This window comes from Capricornis sumatraensis, chromosome 13 (assembly GCF_032405125.1).
Source record: "Capricornis sumatraensis isolate serow.1 chromosome 13, serow.2, whole genome shotgun sequence".
Classification (NCBI taxonomy): Eukaryota; Metazoa; Chordata; class Mammalia; order Artiodactyla; family Bovidae; genus Capricornis; species Capricornis sumatraensis.
The window spans coordinates 85,123,832-85,149,441 of NC_091081.1; the positions used below are offsets into that span (position 1 = coordinate 85,123,832).

A 25,610-nucleotide genomic window follows, 5' to 3' on the forward strand; every position below is an offset into this window, starting at 1 on the left:
GAAAGCAGGTCATCCTTTCATTGATCACATAAGTCATCTAGAAAGGATAGTAACTAACATCTCGCTTCATGCCACCCTGAACTAATTATCAAATATTCTGGCATAGGATTGGGTTTGGAGGAACTAGAAAACACAATATAAAACCAAGTTGGGGAAGAACACAGAGGAACAGAATGAACTGTATGCTTGGCTAGTCAGGAGGCACCTGGATGAAATGCCTGCAATTCACACTCTTTGACACTCTTCGTTCACTCATCCATTCATTCAGAAGGCACTGTGGAATACGTATGAGCCAGATAAGCAGAGTGTAAGTTTATACTTAACCAAATATCCTTGATCCTAAAAGAAGAGGCTGCTCTCTTACAGAAGTAGTATTTATCATTGCTAGTAAGGAAATGACACTTGACTCCCTGCAATTTGACACCTGTGCATTCTAAGCCAGAAGCCATCACCTGGGAACACCATCACTTAACTGCTGTCAAGCCTGCAAACACTGCTACTTACAAACTTGTCCTCTTGGCCTTTGTTCCTGGGACAGTAGGCTAGGATTTCCTTCTGTGATCAAAGGCCCATCTACCCACATTGTCCATACACCACCCTGGCTTACTCCCTTCTAAAGATCTTGCTCTGTGTATTATCCCACAGCAGTCAGCACGTGGTGGGATAATTATTTATCTGTCTGATAGTGGGCCCATGGAGGACAAGGAAGATTGCTTACTTTATTCATTTTAATAACTCCAGCACCTAAGACACCTCGTCTCCTAACATTCAGTCAATCAGTACTTGCTGAAAATGGACTGATCAGTGTTTTCCAACTTCTGCCCCACCTCTGTTGCTACCATCGCTATTTCCTCATCATATATCACATATACTAAATAAAAAGTTCTCAGCATCCCAGAGATACAGATATAATTGTTCCATCACACTTTATATATTCATACTGTCCTCTCCCCTGTAATATAATCACTACATAGTTTTTTATTTATTAGCCATACCAACCAGCTTGTGGGATCTTAGTTCTTGGACCAGGGATTGAACTCATGTCCCCTGCAGTGGAAGAGTGAAGCCCTAATCACTGGGCAACCAGGGAATTTCCTATACTCACCACACAGTCTTTTAAGAATGACTGCATGCTTCTTATATTATAAAAGTGCATGCTTTATAATGCATGCTTCTTATATTATAAAGGTGAAATGGTATATAGCCAAGCATATCTGAGCCAAGGTATGTCTTCATTTGTTCCTGCTATATTCTATCAATCACTTATTTGTGTAACACAAAATTTCCATTTCTCTGAACTGAAGCAAAAGAAAATCTTCCATAATATACCACTGTTTTGATATACCTTGACATATACATTATGTAACAGCATTTTCCTTTGCTATACTTCACAATAGAGGAATGCTTTTTAAAGTCAGCAACATCAGCAGGAATGAGACTTTTAAATGAATCTCCTAGGAAGATAGAATACTCACACATAAAGACCAAGAGTTTATTCCATAAGGGCTATATTTTTTTTTCCTGAAATTATTAAGTTGCAATGATGAGGTCACAATGACATTATTAAGCAACAACCACAATAAAAGAGTATATGGGGGAAGACCTAGGCAGAAGTTTTGGATGATATTTTTTATAAATTTAATGCAATGGCATTGTAAGTTAAAATCTAAATGTAAAAATGAATTTCTCCACTTATGACCCTATGACAAAATATAAACACTACTAATAACAAAAAGTAACAAAGGCTGTATATTGTCACCCTGCTTATTTAACTTATATCCAGAGTATATCATGTGAAATGCCGGGCTAGATGAAGCACAAGCTGGAATCAAGATTGCCAGGAGAAATATCAATAACCTCACATATGCAGATTACACCACCCTTATGGCAGAAAGCGAAGAAAAATTAAAGAGCCTCTTAATGAAAGTGAAAGAGAGTAAAAAAGTTGTCTTCAAACTCAACATTCAGAAAACTAAGATCATGGCATCCGGTCCCATCACTTCATGGCAAATAGATGGGGAAACAATGGAAACAGTGACAGACTTTATTTTGGGGGGCTCCAAAATCATTGTAGGTGGTGACTGCAGCCATGAAATTAAAAGATGCTTACTCCTTGGAAGAAAAGCTATGACCAACATAGACAGCATATTAAAAAGCAGAGACATTACCTTGCCAACAAAGATCCATATAGTCAAAGCTATGGTTTTTCCAGTGATCATGTATGGATGTGAGAGTTGGACTATAAAGAAAGCTGAGTGCTGAAGAATTAATGCTTTTGAACTATGGTGTTGGAGAGGCTCTTGAGAGTCCCTTGGACTGCAAGGAGATTAAACCACGCAATCCTAAAGGAAATCAACCCTGAATATTCATTGGAAGGACTGATGCTGAAGCTGAAATTCCAATACTTTGGCCAAGAGGCAAAGAACTGACTCCTTGGAAAAGACCCTGATGCTGGAAAGATTGGGGGCAGGAGGAGAAGGGGATGACAGAGGATGAGACGGTCAGATGGCATCACCGACGTGATGGACATGAGTTTGAGCAAGCTCCAGGAGTTGGTGATGGACAGGGAGGCCTGGCATGCTGCAGTCCATGGGGTTCCAAAGAGTCGGACATGACTGAGCAACTGAACTGAACTGAACAATGCTACCTAAAACTTATTGAGCACTTGATACAACCAGGCACCATCCTGAGGGCTCTCTATGGATGAGTGCCTTTAAACATCAAACCAGCCCAACAACACAGGCACAATCATTACCAGTATTTGTCACACATGAAGAACCCGAAGCACAGAGACTTGAAGGCATTTTCTCAGGACACCCACTGGTAAGTCATAGACCCAGAGTTTAAACGCATGCTCTTAATGTTAAACATTATACTTTCTTCAGTGTCTTCATGTTTTAATGTGAATAAAAATAAAATATCATTCTATTCCTTTTTCTCTCTAAAACTGAATTCATTTTTTAAACTGTCTGGAGCACATTTCAGGACACGGATGACAGAAAATCACTGGCCACTCAAATTTCAGTATCTTCAGGAGAGGATCTTATGATGCATGCCTTCAATATCATGAAGGTACAGATAATGGTGAGTTATCTGACAGCTGCCAAAAACCCACTACTGTACTACTTTATCAGGCCCACTCAGTTACTATGCTGTCGAACCTACACTGCTTTCTATTAAATAATATTCTTTAATAATCAGTGAGTCAGCCGATAATAAATCAATTTTTTTTAGTGTTTATATAATTATGTGGGCAACCCAGACACAGCTCTCCCTTAGAGAGTTAAGCAGCAGCAAATCTACTCGCCTGTGTTCAGGAAAGCAAAGGTTCTTCATGAGTAAGCTCTGAATCTAAATAAGCCTCAGTCCAAAAAAGAGTTTTATTGCAGACTGATAATCCCCTAGGTTTATAATAAAAATGCTGACATAGCTTTAGCTCCAGTATCACAAATGCAAGGCTATAATGTTTGCCTGTCAGAAATTCCTATTTATTTCCAATGTCCTAACAGATGTGCTTTACTGCCTTTAAATTCCCTCCAAAAGCTAATTGCTTGTCTATCAAAAAGATAAAGATCTTGTTTTAGGCTTTGGGGATATTACATGCGGAGAGAAAAACCAATACTCCAGCAATACATTGTGTCCAAAATTCCTCTGCAGTAAGAAAGCCAAACTCTCTTGGAACATGAGAAAACTACCAGGAAGGGATAGTCAGATTATGCCAAGGTCTTAAAAAGTATAAGATTCTCCACACAGCAACATTAAAAGATATGATGTACTTAGATTTTATTGTACCAATGAAGCTTTAATTAACACTGCATGATGACTATAATATTATGAAAACAAATTTCAGAATGAAGATGACATTCTTTCAGACTCTTGGAATCGAATAATGATTATGACAAAATGCACCTTCAACATATCCCAGTCCAAACTATGACTCCTAACCCATTCATGAATTGCAGGGTTTTCATAAAAATAAAATAAGGAAAGCAAAATAGAAAATAGCAAAATATTACACATGCTAAGAATAAATATCGTGTTAGGAAACATCTTTGTCAGGTAAACATAAACACAAGCATATAGTATAGTGATGTAAGTTTGAAAACTGAGTAACTCCTTCATTTTACAGGTGAAAAAAACAGGCTTGAAGTTAAGTGAAGTGAAGTCCCTCAGTCGTGTCCGACTCTTTGCAACTCCATGGACTGTAGCCTACCAGGCTCCTCTGTCCATGGAATTTTCCAGGCAATAGTACTGGAGTGGATTGCCATTTCCTTCTCCAAGGGATCTTCTCAACCCACGGATTGAACCCGGGTCTCCCGCATTGTAGGCAGACGCTTTACCGTCTGAGCCACCAGGGACTCTTCTCTCTCTATATATATATATCTGTATTTATATCTATAGCTATCTCCTTCACCTTAATTGTATGCCCTAATTTCATATACTATTCTACTCTTAACCCTAGATATAATACTATATAGTGTTAACATCACAGAGACATACTGAATATTTACTGTGAAGGTAGGTAATGACAACCATAGCAGAAATTTTGCAACATGCCCCTTTATAAAATTATACTTTAAAAATCTGAGGCAACATAAGCAAAGGGGCAAGTACAACTAAGGTGTGTTCTGGTGTCAGCAGCTTGACTGAAGCTCTTTCCAGAAGAACAAAGACAAAGTAAATTTAGAAAAAAATGCATACACTGCATTAGATATTATACAGTAACATGAGGATTCCATTCTCCAAAGAGCTGGTTTAAACTGAAAATATGTAAATAGCCTCAGGAATTGTAATAGCCTTAGAATTACCACTCAGGGGAATTAAGATGTTTAAAAAGAAATTCCTTAATTAGTAATTAACATTAAAAGGGAAGATTATAACTTGAACATGAGTCTTGATGCCACTGTGAGATTGGGGAGATGGTAAACTTGACCAAATCTGGATATTTGTGTGTTTTTAGGTTATTTTACTTATAAAGGGCTTCCCTGGTGGCTCAGAGGTTAAAGCGTCTGCCTGGAATGCAGGAGACCAGGGTTCGAACCCTGGGTAGGGAAGATCCCCTGGAGAAGGAAATGGCCACCCACTCCAGTACTCTTGCCTGGGGAACCCCATCGAGGGAGGAGCCTGGTGAGCTATAGTCCACGGGGTCGCAAAGAGTCAGACACAACTGAGCGGCTTCACTTTCACTTTCCTTATAAAATTATTAGATGCATGAAAAACAACACAGAAATGTTATCCATTCTTTGAGTTGTTTCATCCATATGGACTTCCCAAATGGCTCAGTGATAAAGAAGACACCTGCCAATGCAGGATGCAGGTTTGATCTCTGGGTCTGGAAGATACCCTGGAGGAGGAAATGGCAACCCACTCCAGTACTCTTGCCAAGATAATCCCATGGACAGAGGAGCCTAGCAGGCTACAGTCCACGGGGTTGCGAAGAGTTGGACACGACTGAGCGCACACACAGTTGCAGCATATGTACACATATGCAAGCACACACACACATACTAGAGCTAGGCAGACAGTGAGATAAGCGAGCCTAAAATAACTGGTTCCTCTACTGTTCCACAGCGTCCTTGTTTCATAAGCAATATATTATGGGCACCTTTCATCCAGTCCTCATTCATTCTAGTGAACGTACAGTTCCCACTTTATACACATTCTTGTTGCTATTCAGTCGCGAAGCCATGTCTGACTCTTTGCAACCTCATGGGCTGAAGCATGCAAGGCTTCCCAGTCCTTCACGGTTTCCCGGAACTTGCTCAAACTTGTGTCCATTGAGTCAGTGATGCCATCCAACCATCTCATCCTCTGTCATCCCCTTCTCCTCCTGCCTTCAACGTTTCCCAATGTCAGGGTCTTTTTCAATCAGTCACCTCATCACATCAGGTGGCCAGGAGCTTCAGCTTCGGCATCAGTCCTTCCAATGCATATTCAGGACTGATTTCCTTTAGGATGGACTGGTTGGATCTCCTTTCAGTCCAAGGGCCTCTCAAGAGTCTTTCTCAGCACCACAGCTCAAAAGCATCAATTCTTTGGCACTCAGCTTTCTTTATGTCTAACTCTCACCTCCAGACATGGCTACTGGAAAAACCATAGCTTTAACTATACGAACTTTTTTAGACACATTCTACAATTTAATAAATACTGATTAAGGACAGAATTTTTATGGTAAATTATATATTTTTCCAAATACAAAGGTAACATTTGCACATGTGTTATGATATATAACAGTATAACTGTATATTGGGTTTTAAACAGCATACTATCCCTCGACGCACTTTTCTCAGTGAATTTCACTTGTCTGCTACAGCAGATGAGGAATTAAGGACACTTATATCCATTCCTTCCTTCTTTCCTTATCTGCCTCTTCACTTTGGCATTTATATTTTATTTTTTGCTCTTCCATTGGTTCCACTTACAACTGAAATATATACTAAACTCTCCTGTTGATCTGTCAACCTGAAATCAATTACTGCTTCAATGAAAGATGAAAATTTGCCACACATACACTTTCTCCTACAATCTCCTTGTCAAATCTTCTGATATTGTTAATTATTTTTGTTTCTATCATCTAACAATAATTTAGTCTCTAATATTTTGTATACAATTTAAAGTTCAATGTAAGTACATTAAACTTTAATGTAAGTACATTAAAATTCCAAGTAAGTACATATCTAGTCCTGAAGTGAAAGTGTTAGTTGCTCAGTTGTATCCAACTCTATGCCATCCCATGGACTGTAGTTAGCCAGGCTCCTCTGTCCATGGGATTTCCCAAGCAAGAATACTGGAATGGGTTGCCATTTCCTTCTCCAGAGGATCTTCCTGACCCAAGCATCGAACCCAGGTCACCTGCACTGCAGCCAGATACTTTACCTTCTGAGCCACCAGGGAAGTCCAATTAAATACCATTCATGGCAGAATCAGGTGGTATGTTAAGATCCTTCAGTTCAGTTCAGTTCAGTTCAGTCACTCAGTCGAGTCCGACTCTTTGCAACCCCATGGACGGCAGCACGCCAGGCTTCCCTGTCCATCACTAACTCTCAGAGCTTGTTCAAACTCATGTCCATCTGGTAGATGATGCCACCCACCCATCTCATCCTCTGTTGTCCCCTCTGTCATTTAGATCCTTAGATAGGGAATTTTTCATACTAACACTAAAGTCTTCCTTCATGAGGGAGAATTTTCAAAGTTTCAAGCTTCAGTGTATTATCTTTTTTCTTTTAGTTTCCCCAGTTCCTTCTAGGCTATATTCAGCCATCACTTTTCCTGAATTTCATACTAATCTTTTACTCAAAATTTTTTGATGATCATTCAGCATATTTTCATAAAGACATTCTTTACCAATATTTGCATGCCTCTGGAGTATGATTAAAAATTAGATATAGAATTCTATATTTAAATTAACATTTCTCAGGTCCTTGAAGATATTGCTTGGATGGCTTCTAGGATCCAGTGTTGTTGATGAAAATCCTGCAACCGTGATTCATTTCTTTGCAGATAATCTATTTCATCCACATTAGAAGACTGTAGCATTTTCTGCTCTATCATAAGAATTTTGAAATTTCACCAAGATATGCGTAAATATAGTTCACTTTTATCCATCTTGCTTGCTAGACTTTTTAATCTGACTACTGATGCCTCTGTGCAGTGATAGCCCTGATTCTGCATGCCCAGATCCCGGCCCTTTGGTTCTCTGGACTGACCATGTAATAATCTGCTTTGGTCTTTGGGACCTTTGCTTTGGCAAAGGGAAGTAACTGGAGCCTTGAAAACACAGTATGCTTTAGAACTTCCACTCATGCTGCCCTTAGGAATCCTGCTGCTAAGAGAGCAGACCAAGTTTAGCAGGATGATGAGACGTGCTCAGTTACTCCTGTCATCACAGCCAACTGCCAGTTGTGCAATGAGTTTATTTTATATCAGCTAATCCCCAGCCAATCTTCCAGCTGCTCAGACTCACATGAGTGACTTCAGGTGAGGGAGCCAACCTTGCCCAGACCAACCAGCCAAATCACAGGCATATAAGCTAAACAACTGGTTGCTGCTTCAAGCCAGTAAGTTGTTCGGTCCTGTGTTACACAGCCAAGGTTCATTAGCACAGAGTATTTATTTAGCTTATAAAAATATTCTTTCATTAAACTGCATTCTCTGCCTTTCATTGCAGTTTGAGCTTCATCCAGCCCGGCATTTCGCATGATGTACTCTGCATAGAAGTTAAATGAGAAGGGTGACAATACACGGCCTGGACATGCTACTTTCCCGACTTGGAATCAGTCTGTTGATCCATGTCTGGTTCTGTCGCTCTGTTGCTTCTTGACCTGCATACAGGTTTTGCAGGAAGTAGGTAAGGTGCTCTGCTACTCTCTTTAAGAATTTTCCAGAGTCCAGATTTTGACACTATTGACTCTATCTCCTGGTCTGCTTAATTTTTCTTTTTATTTTTAAATATCCTTCTTTCTGTTTTAACTGTTGGGATTAATTTTTAATTTTACTTGAAGATTAAAAACAAGCCTAACTTTCAACAATGTCCTTTCTATAACTTTGTCCAGTAAGAATTTAATTCAGTAATACCATTTTCAATTTCCTGGAAATTTCTTGTTTTCTGATTGCCTCTCCTTCATAATAGCCAGTTATAGCTGTAATATCCTCTCAAATCCTAGTAGAGGTACTAATCAAGACTACTTTTTTAAAGCCTCCTGCATTCCCTGAGTTATACTTAACTCTTCTTGTACCAGTTACTCTTTTGTTCATATAAATATAGTTTTCCCTTAAATAGCTAATGATTCCTGATTGGCAGTTTATTGTTCTAAATAAAAACATGATAGCAATTAATAGGAAGCGTGCACTGTTCCATCTATGGTATGCTGTGAAACAGCATATTATCCCCAGAGCTCTCTCCATGGGATGAAAGGGATGTCAGCTGCCAGACTCCTCTTGGGCTTTGTGAACAGAAAAGCAGGCAGGTGACCCCTACAACTGCTACATAAGACACGTTACATTTTATGTGTAAAATGTTTCATGAATTTCATTCTTGGACATCTTTTCTACTTTTTCTCCAGTGTTCCATGTAGAACTTCACAATAGGGGAAAAAAACTCTGTTTCTTTATTTTAATGCTATCATAGGAAAAAAGGAAATAGGCTACTGTGTTTACCCTGCTGGCTTAAACCAAAAGCACTGTAATCAGTTTTGCTATCAACCTCTTTCTAAATTCTCACATGTAAGCTTCTCTGGGTCATAAATCCCTGATGCTGAGAAGAGAATTCAGGAAATTTTACCTTCGGGAGAATACAATTTGAGAATTTTTTTGTGTAAGGAATAATTTACTTGTACAGAATAATTTAAATTTCTAATACAGAGATTTTATAAGGAAAACTTGGCTTTTCTCTTAAATTCAAAGGAATATATACCTGATAACACTTTCCAAGGGACTTCTGAAATGAGCAATTACATAGATGAATGGTTTATTCTTTCCAAACACTGCTACACCAAACACTCTGGAATTTAAAGTTCATTTAAGCTTTCTGACACTAAGTATTTCTTGTTTTATGTTTCAAACTTACAAAACCACATAAGCTTGAAAGAAAAGCAGTAGATTAAAATAAAGTAAGGTTCTTTTCCAATGGCAACAGAGATGAATCATCTTCCAAGGAGAGTTCATCAGGGCTAGAAACTGGCAGAAAAATAGTAGCCCTCACCTTCAAAGAACAAGCTAATCTTAAAACACACCCCATCTTCTGTTTTGCTTTCATGTATTAATATGTCGATTTGTCTTCAGTCTCAAGGCTGGTGCCCAAGAGGCTACAGAGATTTAAAAAAAAAAAAAAAAAAACTACATCTTATATAAAAATGGATATCTAATAAGGCTTAATCTATTTCTATTTTAAAATAGTGATTTTTAAAAATTTGACAGAAGAACCTAATTTTCAAAAGAAAACTTATAGGTGCCCCCAAATACATATATCAAAGTAGTAAAGTGGAATTGTTTTGCATAAGGAAGTTGCAGTGAGGGATTGAAAAGCCTCATAACTTAGTTTTATGACCTGGAGATAACAGCAAAGATGGCTTTTCCTCAAAGGAGACTGAAATTCACTCTCCAAATACATGCAGGGGGAAAAAAACTGTGACTTAAAGTTTTGAAATTAATATAGACATATTTTCCATAAATATTTATTGAAAATGAAAATATTTCAGCAACTAATTTGTTAACCAATATGTAACAAAATGGTTCAAGGTCAGAAGGGGCGGCAGTGAGGAGATACCCCTCATCCAAGGTAAGGAGCAGTGGCTGCGCTTTGCTGGAGCAGCCATGAAGAGATACCCCACGTCCAATGTAAGAGAAACCCAAGTAAGACAGTAGGTGTTGCAATAGGGCATCAGAGGGCAGACACACTGAAACCATACTCATGGAAAACTAGGCAATCTAATCACACTAGGACCACAGCCTTGTCTAATTCAAATGCCCTGTGGGGCCACCGAAGACAGGCGGGTCATGGTGGAGAGGTCTGACAGAATGTGGTCCACTGGAGAAGGAAATGGCAAACCACTTCAGTATTCTTGCCTTGAGAACCCCATGAACAGGATGAAAAGGCAAAATGATGGGATACCAAAAGAGGAACTCCCCAGGTCAGTAGGTGCCCAATATGCTACTGGAGATCAGTGGAGAAATAACTGCAGAAAGAATGAAGGGATGGAGCCAAAGCAAAAACAATACTCAGCTGTGGATGTGACTGGTGATAGAAGCAAGGTCCAATGCTGTAAAGAGCAATATTGCATAGGAACCTGGAATGTTAGGTCCATGAATCAAGGCAAATTGGAAGTGGTCAAACAGGAGATGGCAAGAGTGAACAACGACATTCTAGGAATCAGCAAACTAAAATGGACTGGCATGGGTGAATTTAACTCAGATGACCATTATATCTACTACTGTGGGCAGGAATCCCTTAGAAGAAATGGAGTAGCCATCATGGTCAACAAAAGAGACCGAAATGCAGTACTTGGATGCAATCTCAAAAACGATAGAATGATCTCTGTTTGTTTCCAAGGCAAACCATTCAATATCCAAGTAATCCAAGTCTATGCCCCACCAGTAGTGCTGACGAAGCTGAAGTTGAACAGTTCTATGAAGATCTACAAGATCTTTTAGAACTAACACCCAAAAAAGATGTCCTTTTCATTACATGGGACTGGAATGCAAAAGTAGGAAGTCAAGAAACACCTGGAGTAACAGGAAAATCTGCCCTTGGAATATGGAATGAAGCAGGGCAAAGACTAATAGAGTTTTGCCAAGAGAACGCACTGATCATAGCAAACATCCTCTTCCAACAACACAAGAGAAGACTCTACACGTGGACATCACCAGATGGTCAACACCGAAATCAGATTGATTATATTCTTTGCAGCCAAAGATGGAGAAGCTCTATGCAATCAGCAAAAACAAGACCAGGAGCTGACTGTGGCTCAGATCATGAACTCCTTATTGCCAAATTCAGACTTAAATTGAAGAAAGTAGGGAAAACCACTAGACCATTCAAGTATGACCTAAATCACATCTTTTATGATTATACAGTGGAAGTGAGAAATAGATTTAAGGGACTAGATCTGATAGAGTGCCTGATGAACTATGGAATGAGGTTTGTGACAATGTACAGGACACAGGGATCAAGACCATCCCCATGGAAAAGAAATGCAAAAAAGCAAAATGGCTGTCTGGGGAGGCCTTACAAATAGCTGTGAAAAGAAGAGAAGTGAAAAGCAAAGGAGAAAAGGAAAGATATAAGCATCTGAATGCAGAGTTCCAAAGAATGGCAAGAAGAGATAAGAAAGCCTTCTTCATTGATCAACGCAAAGAAATAGAGGAAAACAACAGAATGAGAAAGACTAGAGATCTCTTCAAGAAAATTAGAGATGCCAAGGGAACATTTCATGCAAAGATTGGCTCGATAAACGACAGAAATGGTATGAACCTAACAGAAGCAGAAGATATTAAGAAGAGATGGCAAGAATACACAAAAGAACTGTACAAAAAAGATCTTCATGACCCAGATAATCATGATGGTGTGATCACTCACCTAGAGCCAGACATCCTGGAATTTGAAGTCAAGTGGGCCTTAGAAAGCATCATTATGAACAAAGCTAGTGGAAGTGATGGAATTCCAGTGGAGCTATTTAAAGTCCTGAAAGATGATGGTGTGAAAGTGCTGCACTCAATATGCCAGCAAATTTGGAACACTCAGCAGTGGCCACAGGACTGGAAAAGGTCAGTTTTCATTCCAGTCCCAAAGAAAGGCAATGCCAAAGAATGCTCAAACTACCGCACAGTTGCACTCATCTCACACACTAGTAAAGTAATCCTCAAAATCCTCCAAGCCAGGCTTCAGCAATACGTGAACCGTGAACTTCCAGATGTTCAAGCTGGTCTTAGAAAAGGCAGAGGAACCAGAGATCAAATTGCCAACATCCGCTGGATCATGGAAAAAGCAAGAGAGTTCCAGAAAAACATCTATTTCTGCTTTCTTGACTATGCCAAAGCCTTTGACTGTGTGGATCACAATAAACTGCGGAAAATTCTGAAAGAGATGGAAAAACCAGACCACCTGACCTGCCTCTTGACAAACCTGCACGTCAGGAAGCAACAGTTAGAACTTGACAGGGAACAACAAACTGGTTCCAAATAGGAAAAGGAGTACGTCAAGGCCGTACACTGTCACTCTGCTTATTTAACTTATATGCAGAGTACATCATGAGAAACTATGGGCTGGAAGAAGCACAAGCTGGAATCAAGATTGCCGGGAGAAATATCAATAACCTCAGATATGCAGGTGACACCACCCTTATGGCAGAAAGTGAAGAGGAGCTAAAAAGCCTCTTGATGAAAGTTAAAGAGCAGAGTGAAAAAGCTGGCTTAAAGCTCAACATTCGGAAAATGAAGATCATGGCATCTGGCCCCATCACTTCATGGGAAATAGATGGGGAAACAGTGGAAACAGTGTCAGACTTTATTTTGGGGGGCTCCAAAATCACTGCAGATGGTGATTGCAGCCATGAAATTAAAAGACACTTACTCCTTGGAAGAAAAGTTTTGACCAACCTAGATAGCATATTGAAAAGCAGAGACATTACTTTGCCAACAAAGGTCCGTCTAGTCAAGGCTATGGTTTTTCCAGTGGTCATGTATAGATGTGAGAGTTGGATTGTGAAGAAAGCTGAGCGCCGAAGAATTGATGTTTTTGAACTGTGGTGTTGGAGAAGACTCTTGAGAGTCCCTTGGACTGCAAGGAGATCCAACCTTGAAGTCAAGAAACACCTGGAGTAACAGGCAAATCTGCCCTTGGAATATGGAATGAAGCAGGGCAAAGACTAATAGAGTTTTGCCAAGAGAACGCACTGGTCATAGTAAACACTCTCTTCCAACAACACAAGAGAAGACTCTACACGTGGACATCACCAGATGGTCAACACCGAAATCAGATTGATTATATTCTTTGCAGCCAAAGATGGAGAAGCTCTATGCAATCAGCAAAAACAAGACCAGGAGCTGACTGTGGCTCAGATCATGAACTCCTTATTGCTAAATTCAGACTTAAATTGAAGAAAACAGAGAAAACCACTAGACCATTCAAGTATGACCTAAATCAAATTCTTTATGATTATACAGTGGAAGTGAGAAATAGATTTAAGGGACTAGATCTGATAGATAGAGTGCCTGATGAACATTCTGAAGGAGATCTGTCCTGAGTGTTCTTTCGAAGGAATGATGCTAAAGCTGAAACTCCAGTACTTTGTCCACCTCATGCGAAGAGTTGACTCATCGGAAAAGACTCTGATGTTGGGAGGATTGGGGGCAGGAGGAGAAGGGGACGACCGAGGATGAGATGGCTGGATGGCATCACTGACTCGATGGACATGAGTCTGAGTGAACTCCAGGAGTTGGTAATGGACAGGGAGGCCTGGCGTGCTAGAATTCATAGGGTCGCAGAGTCGGACACGACTGAGCGACTGAACTGAACTGGACAAAATGGTAGCGACACTTGTTGAGAGCCACATGTGACATCAATGCTTGTGCTCAGTCGTGTCTGACTTTGCGACCTCATGGACTTTAGCCCCCGAGGTTCCTCTGTTCATGGGATTCTCCAGGCAAGAATACCAGATTGGGTTGCCATTCCCTTCTCCAGTGGATCTTCCTGACCCAGGGATTGAACTTGCATCTCCTGTACTGCAGGCAGATTCCTTACCGGTAAGCCACATGTGACATAAAAGGCACAAACTGTACTCTCCAGGATCAAATGTGATTCCTATATAAAGCTGAAGCCAAACTGCGGAGTGCTTACTTCTGAAGCAGATCAATACAGGTTGGAGTATTTAAGTGGATGCACCACGGAGGAAAAAGGAAAGATTTTCCTCAACTGCATTTTTTGAGGATAACCAGCATGCAAGCAAACTGAGGAGGAAGATGAGCAACAGTGGGGGAAACACCGGCAGATTTTAGAGAAACGGACACATCTAGGTGACAAGAGAGCATCTATGTAATGAAGTGGAAAATGACATTTTTTGGAGTTTGAAGGGAAATAAAATTAAACTGCAAAGAATGGGAAATACAATTAGTGTTTGCTTCCACTTCCTGTTGGGCCTGTCCTTTCTTCACTCAGACCAGGCTTGGACAAATGGCTTGCTTTGACTGATGACACGGGACAAAAGAGGTAGCCAAGACTTCCCTTCTCGCTGCCGTAGGTTGGATGTAGCCTAGATAGGGCCAGCTCATCCCAGGGCAAAGACAGCATGAGCAATACTATGCCAGTCCACAAGGAACATGTAATTGAGCAAGGAATCAACCAATAGTGGTGAAGCCACTGGACCATCACTACTGCAGCACAGACTAGCCTGACTGATGGGCAGATTACAACCAGATTAAGGACGATGTTAAAATGAGGACCTGATGTCAAGTGTCTCATGCTAAGTTACCAGTTTCCATCTCCAAACATGTCTTTTCACTCAGTGGTTTTAACCCGGGGATGGGCAATGCTGAGCTTGGTTTTGTCTGGTCTTGACATGGCAGCCTGACAGTCAATATTTATGTCCACCCCTCTAGAAATCAAAGATGAAAAGAAATGTCTTTGTTCAAATACCATTGTCTTAGCGAGACTTGAATGGCTGCTTTAAAATTGTAAAGCAGCCTCCTCGTCATCTACTACGCTCTGTAAGTTCCTTCCTTGCTTTCTTTTTTCTCCATAGCACATCACCACCATTTGTGTGCGTGTGCATAAATACATGCATATGCATACATGTATAGACAGCTTATTTGTTTACTTATAAAGTTGCAAAACCTTGAAAATTACTATCCATTTCACAGTGTCTCTCTAAAAAATAATGATCTCTATATTCCCAGGAAGAAGTGACAATTTCCTTTTTAACAGATGAAAATAGGAAAGGCAAAAGCCCTGGGAAATTTATTCCAGTTACTTCATTAGTAACAACTTGCAAGAAAGACCTGGAGCCTGTTTTCTCTAACAGATAAATTATATCACAGCTCAAAGCAAGTCTTGAACTGGACAGGACTGACAGATTTTGACTAATGAAGGCCGTGTTTCAGCTGAGCAGGTGCTAGGAAAAGCCCCACTCATGTTGCCGAAGCAAAGCAGTGTTACTTAAGACAAAAGATAAAATGCAGAACCCATTTTTCCCATGATGAGCAAGGTATTTCTGGTACATTATGGGTTGACATGCTTTTATTTTATTTTATTTTTTTTTGCATGCTGACTGGAGGAGTTACCATTTTCATGTTTATTTGTTTTTAATGGCAAAACAAATGTGAAGTTTTAAACCAAACAATTTTAATGTATTTTTGTAATGTTATGATTTGAAAAGTAGAGACTGACTACACTATTCTCTGGTGGCTCAGACAGTAAAGAATCCTCCGGCAATGTGGGAAACCTGGATTCAATCCCTGGGTTGAGAAGATCCCCTGGAGAAGGGAATACCTATCCACTCCAGTATTCTGACCTGGAGAATTCCATGGACAGAGGAGCCTGGCAGGCTATAGTCCATGGGGTCACAAAGAGTCAGACAAGACTGAGCAACTTTCACTTTCAAGACTGTTCACAGATAGCATGATTTTTTTTTCTTGCTTTCAAAAAAACCTTTCCCCTCAAAGTAAGCCACAATACCATTGAGATCAACTCTCAAACTAATCAGAAAAGAAATACTTGCTTATGAATTTCTAGTCTCATTATTTCACAGATGACTGAAATCTAAACTAGAACACTCTATGGATAGTCTAAAAAATTATCTGAGTGTGGGATGATTAAAATATAGTACCATCACACATGTCTACAGCAGCATTATATTCTAGGAAACATTTATTTTTAAAAAAAAAGAGAGAGAGAGAAACTGACCTTTCAAATTTTGAGCACATCAAAAAACTTCAAATATTTGGTAATTACCAGTAGTGGCATATACCTGATGATTGCCACTAGTCGTAAGGGGGTATTCAGGATACCCTGAAGGGGGAACTTCAGGATCGATAATGCAAAGTCCCCACTGTGGAACTCACAATACAGTAAACTGAGATGAAAACACATAATTACATCATCTGAAACTGACTAAGGAGAAATTTATAGAAAGTGCTATGAGAACTTCAAGGCGGAAGTAAACATGTCTTGAAGATGAAGGAAAATTTCTAGGAATTGATATTTGAGCCCTGGCCTTTAGGGAGTGGACATAATGTCATAAGGTCAAACATAATCGAACATGTAAGGACTACAAAAGTCTTTGATTATAAGCAAGACGGAAGCCATGGTGACAAAAATTTGACGATGGAATAGAATCCAGATTTTCAGGAAATCAGGAATGAATGGGAATGTAAGGAAGAGAACAAAGGTCATTCTTTCTGCAAGTTTTCATGATGATGACACAAAGGAAATAAATGACAGCTGCTTGAGGGCAAAGTGGAGTTGGAAACTGAGATAGGGGAAACTGCAGTATAATTGTCTAGAGCACAGTGTAGAAGACATTGAAGATAAATACATTTTAGACAGCAAAGAGAGGAGATGTAATGGTGAAGCAAAATCAAACGAAAAGAATGCTGAAGGTGAAGGAGGGAAGACTATCCCTTATTGAGTAATCAGTGTGTGCCAGATTTTTACTGTATACTTTCTTAGACATATCCTTAACTAAGCAAGCATCATTCATAGGGTATTGCTATCCCTAGTTAACAGTCAAGAAATGATGGAGTAGAAAGTCTTGAATGAATATCTCAGAGGTGATAGTCTCTTTCTGGGAAACTGAAGACAAGGTCATCTGTTCTAAAAAGCATTAGTAATCAGGTTTTGGAAATGGTAGAGCTCCTCTGTTGAATGGAGAAGCTAGTTCATAGCAGATAAAATAGGAAAGAAATAATCCTAATATATACAATTATTTTGTAATAACAAAAAATCTGGAATGACTTCATTTTTTAAATTAACTTCAGCAATCAGTGTATCCCCTTTATATGGATAAGGATCCAATGTATGCTTTAGTGACAACAGCCTTAGTTTAGTTCAAACTGATGTTATCGCCATCAGTCCTTTATAATGTTTAATTTTAACTCCAGTAAAGGCATCTCTGTAAGGCAGTTGTACTAAAATAGTATCCCATGTACTATTTCACAAGTATTTTCCCATATGAAAACTCCATGCTGGGATCACTATCATATGACTAATTTAAAGCTAATTATTTCAGCATTAATTTAGATAATGGGCCACAACAAATGGAAAAAGAATACTTTGATATTTCACCGGTTTCCTACTGCCCCAAATCAGATACAAGAAAACATTTCTGCTGTTACTTTTTTTATACATTAAAACATACCCTAAAATAACCCCAAAATGTTGTCATATTTATAAATTATATTCTAGCTGATAAGAGAATGGAATAAATAAATAAAAGTTTTAAGACTAAGTTTATTAAGTCAAACTCAATTTTGTAACTTTTTTTGGTGTGGAAAAAATAGCTAATATATAATGCCTGACCACATGGTCTTGCAGTCCTTTTGATAATTACCTATAAACCACTGACTAGGTTTTACAGCAGCTACTTCTTACTAACCATATTGTTTCCCTAAAAATGTATTCCTCTTTTCACACATTTTTGTTTTAACTATTGTCAAGAGCATTTATATTTTTTAATAGCATATATGGCAGATGACTGGATATACAACATGACATATACGTATTTAAAGGAATGATGCTTCACATTTAAATTAATGTTAATTGCTTGATAAAGTTTCAGCAGACCAAAACATTGCAAGTTTTATTTTAGTCAACATTTAAAAATTCTTCATTAAAACCTGGCAGCCTCAAGCACAAAATGTGGCAGACAGACATTAAAATGTTGTAATAACAGCTTCTAATACAGAAAGCAATTACCTCTTAAAAAAAAAAAAACACGACCTATTTCATATAAGCCATATCTAATTTGGGACATCTGCTTTAAACAATGATAGAATTAAATTTGAAATCTGTCATATAATAAATCTAGAATTATAATTAATTTTTAAAGTACAAGCAGTTGGATAGCATAGCAGAGGAAATGATATGAAATTAAAACTTTAAAAGTATTTAAACCCTAATCAAATCTTGACTTCTAGCCCTCCCAGGAATTTTTATATGTTCCATTCTTTGTTCAACTGGATAAACTCTATTGCCCAGTGTAAATTCCTACTGGACCAGAATTATGTCTGATTCATCACCTGCATCAACCATCCACACAGGTCTGCAGGTATTTGTTGAAATATAACGTCCATACCTTTCAACTCCAGTAAGTGTCTTACTTGTACAGTAAACACATTGATTTGTTATCACTTTAAATCATATAGCAATAGCATATAAAAATAATTTAAGATTTACTGAATATATCAAATAATTAGTAGGTATCCAAAAAGCCTTTTTAACTAAAACAACTGTAAATTCTTCCCTAAGCTTTCATTGTCCTGCCAACCTAAGTTTTCTTCTTATTAATACTGCACAGATCTTTAGAAAAACTAATATCAATTACTTTGATTTCCCAGGCTGCCCAAACTGCTAATAGAACTTAGTAATTAAAGCTATTTTAAAATGATCCTAAATCTGAGCATCTTCCCATTTAGCCTGATTAGAAGCAGCCATCAATATTAACATCAATCGCTGACAATTCAGTATACATTTGATGTGGTAGAGGTGATCATTATCTAAAATCTCTTTCCTAAAATGTCATTATTATCTGGGGAAAAACATGTAATGGGGAATTAAGATATTTCTATTTCCAATAACTGATTCTACCATGAATCTTGTATAAAGCCTTCACATTCAGAGGAAAAGATCTCTTTATTGTAATATTCCATCTCACACTAAATGGCCTTGAATTGTGCCAGTATTTTAAAAGGCCACTTTGTTCATTCCCTCCCTTTCACCACAAATGGAATAAGGTATCAATACATTGTGCACTGTCTTATAAATGTGTTCGGAGGCAGGTCCCCAAACTGATGATAGGTTTTCAGAATAAAATACTATTCAGAACTGCTAACTTGTAAAGCAAAAAAAAAAAAAAAAAAATCAATAGGAATCAACAGAAGTTTTATAGAACCACTTGGCCACATTTTAAAGACTTTGGTCAAACTGACTAATGTAACCAGGAAATTATAGATATTGATTCTTGAGTCCTTTGGTAGAATTCTTATCATTTGCCAAAATTTCATTCAAGTATGACAGGCCACAAGACTTTGCAGCCACCAGGTGATGGTCTGAAAACTTCTATGGTATTTGAAGGGCACGGTGATCTACTTTCTAGAGAAAAACAAACGCTTTAGAGCAGAGTCATCTGGTTTGTCAGAGCAAACTTCATGTCAGGTCACCTACTTCTGTCCTTATAAAGTTCTAGCCTGCTGTATTAAGAAGTCTGTAAATGGCAACGCAATCCAGTATTCTTGCCTGGAAAATCCCATGGACAGAGGAACCTGGTAGGCTATAGTCCATGGGGTCGCAAAGAGTTGGACATGACTGAGAGACATTTACTACTTTACTACTAAGTTTAATGGACTGCTTCCAAATCCTGAAAGGAGTATGTCAAGGCTTTAAATTGTCACCTGCTTATTTAACTTATATGTAGAGTACATCACGCAAAATGCTTGACTGAATGACTCACAAGCTAGAATCAAGATTGCCAGGAGAAATATCAACAACCTCAGACATGCAGATGATACCACTCTAATGGCAGAAAGCTAAGAGGAACTAAAGAGCCTTTTGATGAGAGTGAAAGAGGAGAGTGAAAAAACTGGCTTAAAACTCAACATTCAAAAAACAAAGATCATGGCATACAGTCCCATCACTTCATGGAAAATAGATGGGGAAACAATGGAAACAGTGACGGACTTTATTTTGGGCTGCTCCAAAAATCACCGCAGATGGTGACTGCAGCCATGAAATAAAAGACGCTTGTTCCTTGGAAGAAAAGTTATGATAAACCTAGACAGCATATTAAAAAGCAGAGACACTACTTTACCAACAAAGGTCCATATAGTCAATGCTATGGTTTTTCCATTAGTTATGTATGGATGTGAGAACCGGACTGTAAAGAAGGGTGAGCACAGAATTGATGCTTTTGAACTGCGGTGTTAAAGACTCTTGAGAGTCCCTTGGATAGCAAGGAGATCAAACCAGTCAATCCTAAAGAAAATCAATCCTGAATATTCATTGGAGGGACTAATGCTGAAGCTGAAGCTCTAATACTTTGGCCACCTGATGCAAAGAGCCAAGTCACTGGAAAAGACCCCAATGTTGGGAAAGACTGAGGGCAATAGGAGAAAGGGGCGGCACAGGATGAGATGGTTAGACAGCATCACTGACTCAGTGGACCTAAGTTTAAGCAAACTCTGGGAGATAGTGAAGGACAGAGAAGCCTGGTGTGCTGCACTCCATGGGGTCAAAAAGAGTTGTTCACAACTTAGCAACTGAACAACAAATAAGTTAAATGCCAAAATTAAATTACAACTGTCAACAATCACTGACAGATGGAAGCCCGACTGTCCCTATACTATAGTAACCAGCTCTTCCAACAGGAAGCTTCAGTGTTAACCCCGTGACCTGCCTGGGGTTGGGGGGGGTAGGGGCTTTTAAAAGGATACTGTAAGAAATGATTTTGTGTAACTATAATAAGAAAGAGAAATATGGAAATAAGACAGATGCAAAAATTGAAATGATAGACAAAACTGTGACTGAAACAAAAATTCATTTTGTTCATAATAATATAAAAAATACAAGAAACTACTCTAATAAAATAGTCTAATGTAACAAATGTTTTAGAAAAGGCAGAGGAAGCAAAGATCAAATTGCCAACATCTGCTGGATCATGGAAAAGGCAAGACAGTTCCAGAAAACATCTATTTCTACTTTATTGACTATGCCAAAGCCACTCACTGACTGTGTGGATCACAAGAAACTGTGGAAAATTCTGAAAGAGATGGGAATACCAGACCACCTGACCTGCCTCTTGACAAACCTATATGCAGGTCAGGAAGCAACAGTTAGAACTGGACATGGAACAACAGACTGGTTCCAAAGAGGAACAGGAGTACGTCAAGGCTGTATATTGTCACCCTGCTTGTTTAACTTCTATGCAGAGTACATCATGAGAAACGCTGGGCTGGATTCCAGCACAAGCTGGAATCAAGACTGCTGGGAGAAATATCAATAACCTCAGATATGCAGATGACACCATCCTTATGGCAGAAAGTGAAGAAGAACTAAAGAGCCTCTTGATGAAAGTGAAAGAGGAGACTGAAAAAGTTGGCTTAAAGCGCAACATTCAGGAAACTAAGATCATGGCATCTGGCCCCATCAATTCATGGCAAATAGATGACGAAACAGTGGAAACAGTGACTGACTTTATTTTGGGGTGCCCCAAAATCACTGCAGATGGTGATTGCAGCCATGAAATTAAAAGATCCTTACTCCTTGGAAGGAAGGTTATGACCAACCTAGCTAGCATATTAAAAAGCAGAGACATTACTTTGCCAACAAAGGTCCATCTAGTCAAGGCTATGGTTTTTCCAGTGGTCATGTATGGATGTGAGAGTTGGATGGTGAAGAAAGCTGAGTGCCGAAGAATTAATGCTTTTGAACTGTGGTGTTGGAGAAGACTCTTGAGAGTCCCATGGACTACAAGGAGATCCAACCAGTCCACCCTAAAGGAGATCAGTCCTGGGTGTTCACTGGAAGGACTGATGCTGAAGCTGAAACTCCAATACTTTGGCCACCTCATGCGAAGAGTTGACTCATTGGAAAATACCCTAATGCTGGGAAGCATTAGGGGCAGGAGGAGAAGGGGACGACAGAGGATGAGATGGCTGGATGGCATCACTGACTGAATGGACATGGGTCTGGGTAAACTCCGGGGGTTGGTGATGGACAGGGGGGCCTGGCGTGCTGCAGTTCATGGGGTCACAAAGAGTCAGACACGACTGACAGACTAAACTGAACTGAACTGAACTGAATGTAATAAAAAAATAATCAAGCTAACTTCTTCATAATAGAACATATTTTATAGAAATTTTTCTAGAAAACATATGCAAAACTAACATTCAAAGGATTTGGTAGGTGCAATCCTACGTGAGAAGGATTTTTTTATTTAAAATATTAGTAGTATTAACTTTCAATACTTAAGTTATATGTTATGTGTGTATTAACTTTGAATGTATCTTTATATCCATCTCTCAGCATTTCACTGCTATTCCTTATGGCAACCCAGGTAAGTACTACAATGGTATCTCGCGGTTTCAAATCAGACTAACTAAGCCCTTAAGCGGGGGCTTCTCTGGTGGTTCAGTCAGTAAAGAGTCCTCCTGCAATGAAGGAAACCCTGGTTTGTTCCCCAGGTTGGGAATAGCCCATGGATCAGGAAATGGCAACTCACTCCAGTATTCTTGCCTGGAAAATCCCATGGACAGAGGAACCTGGCAGGCTACAGACCAGGGGGTCACAAGAGTCGGACGTGAGTAGTGACTAAACCTAAAGAAGTGAATGGATCCATTTTACTCCTTGGGAAAATAAAGACCACAACTCCTAAGATTCTAGCTTCTAGAGAAGTTCAATTGTTAATAAAACCAGATTTACAGAACCTCATACAATTTGGCTGATTTTTCGCTGCGGATCATATGAATGCATATGGAACTGGAGGCTGCGGATTGCCTGGTTTCCGCTCCCACTCACTGAATGTAGTGTCCGATGAACTCCATTGCTAGTGCCAGCAGCCCTATAAGCATCTCTATCCCCCTTGGACCTGGAATGTTCCTGGGATGCAGAATGAAGTGACAGAGGGAAGAAGACCACTGTTGCCAAACTAAACAAGAGAATAAATACGGCAAACCACTTTTCATCATTGCCCCAAATATCCTAAGTAGGAGAGACATATAAACAATGGTTTACTCAACATTAATAGCTTCTAAATAATTAAAAGCGGAAAATGTTCAATGAGAAACTAGATAGTTAAAAGAAAACTCCGTGCATGAAGAAACTGCTACAAGGCATAGAGGCAAGAGAACTAACTAGCATGTAGAAACAGACCACAGAGGAGCCTGAATTTCCTGCAAGTCCTGGAACAGCTGGTGTGCATTCCCGCCTTTACCCTTGGCTCTGGCTCTTCTTTAAGGCTGGAACGCCAGGGGTACATCCTGGGGGGCTGAGAGCGTGGCCTCTGGAAAGTCTTCTCTCTGCAATTTCTACTTCAGCCTGGATCACTTGCAATTGTAAAGGTACACTCTCACGACTCTCTCCTTCCAGACCACACGTGTCTTACGGCAAAATTTTATGTCTTATTTAGCTCCTATCACCACCAATGGCTGACACAAGGACAGTGGCAGACAAATCTTTATTCAATTAAATAAATCCTCCTAGATTCCAATTGCCTCATTTGTAATACTGAAGTTTTCTATTCCTTTCAGCTTCTATAATTCTATGATATTTTAAAATTGAAATACAGTACTCTTCCCTTAACTATTTTGCATCTATCAAAGAACAAACCATCTTCTGTAGTTTACCTTGATTTCTCCTTTTCATTGAAGCCAGTCCTGTGTGCTCACAAGAGCTAAGTTTCACACATAATAGTTAACAGATTAGCCTCAGACATGTTTTTAATATGGGAAAGACACAACCTTGGGTCTTGGGAAGGGTAGTCAACTGCACTCTGAACCATGTATCCAATTTACAAAATATATAATTCAGTGATAATAATAATTCAATTCCCGTCTCCATCACTCTCTTTCTCCCCCTCATACCCCACCTCCTTCTCTTTCTTGATGTTTGCCCATTCATAAAAATCAAATCAGTGCCTCAGAAGGACTTGATTTTTAGGGTAAAGTCATCAATATGATTATGAGTGATGGCTCAAAAGCATCAGACTTGACTTTGCTTGACTGTGCGTGAGACCCTATCTGTTAATGATGCTTTTCTTACCCTACATCTCAAATGTTCTCTAATAGTAGAGCTTTGTCACATTACCTCACCTTGTTATTAAATCTTTATTTAAATAATACTCTTAATTTGCATTGCTCTTCCAAGGAATTTTATTTCTTAATTTGGCTGACAGATTTTTCAAACTGTCATTATGATTTAAGAGTTTGCTGATTCTCAGTGATAATCACATAAAGTTCAAAGGAAAACAATTTGATGATACTTAATAGTCTCTGATGATTCCACTGTTTTATACCAGTGGATCTGTTACCTAGTACATGTAAGTATCTCAAGCACATGACTAATTTCAGACCTCAGGGACTGGGGACCTGATCCATTTCATATGGTGCGTCTAGCTGAAATTCAGGAAATATGACCTACTCTTCAGGACTACTCTACCAATCTCACTTCCTTGTGTTCACTCAGTTAGCAGCAATATCAGCTCTAAATCATAAAGGCATCAGGGATATTCACAGAAAAATCTGGCTCCCAAACAAACAAATAACAAGCTACAAAGCATCCTGGGTACAAGGCATTCCATTAAGAATTAAAATACTTCAGTACTCTTGAGTGCTGTGACTGAAACATAGTGGAAATTATAATAAAAATAAATCATTTGACACTTTCTAAATCTCAGTAACAGTTCCATATTACTTAAATATTCACACAATTTGCTCACAAAAAAAGTTAATGTTAAATTACTATAATTTTCATATGCTCCTAATTCTACTATTGGACAATACTTTTTTTTTTTAATCTCCTGTGGAAACAAGTCACCAGGAAAAAAAAAAAAATCTCAGCCACATAAATTTATTCTACCAATCTGATATGAAATAAATACTCAACACAAATACATAAGAAGAGCAACAAATCTTTCGCTAAACATGGCTTTGAAATTGTCGCACTCTCTCCCTCTGTTGTGGAGCAATGTAGAAAACCAACCAACAAAGAAGGTTTCAAACCTCTATTTTACCAACAAGGTAACTGTGTTCAAGGGTGATAAAGAGATCATTAAAGGTAACATGCTGCCTTGTTCAAGGCATCTTAAGGGATTTATTGGGCAAACACATGCAGATCCTAATTGTCTCTGCAGCTTCTCAAGAGACCTCAACTGTTGTAAACAGTGACATAGGACTCATATAGTGCAAAACAT

The 25,610-nt window shown here is 39.0% G+C and overlaps 1 protein-coding gene and 1 non-coding gene across 2 annotated transcripts in view; one reads left to right on the top strand and one right to left on the bottom strand.

Annotated features, from left to right (window-relative positions):
- PRKN (parkin RBR E3 ubiquitin protein ligase) overlaps positions 1-25,610 on the bottom strand; it is a 1,204,761-nt gene that overhangs the window by 1,084,153 nt on the left and 94,998 nt on the right. The window lies entirely within an intron of this gene.
- TRNAS-GGA (transfer RNA serine (anticodon GGA)) lies at positions 4,983-5,054 on the top strand. Its single transcript has one exon. It is a non-coding gene; the product is annotated as a tRNA-Ser (tRNA).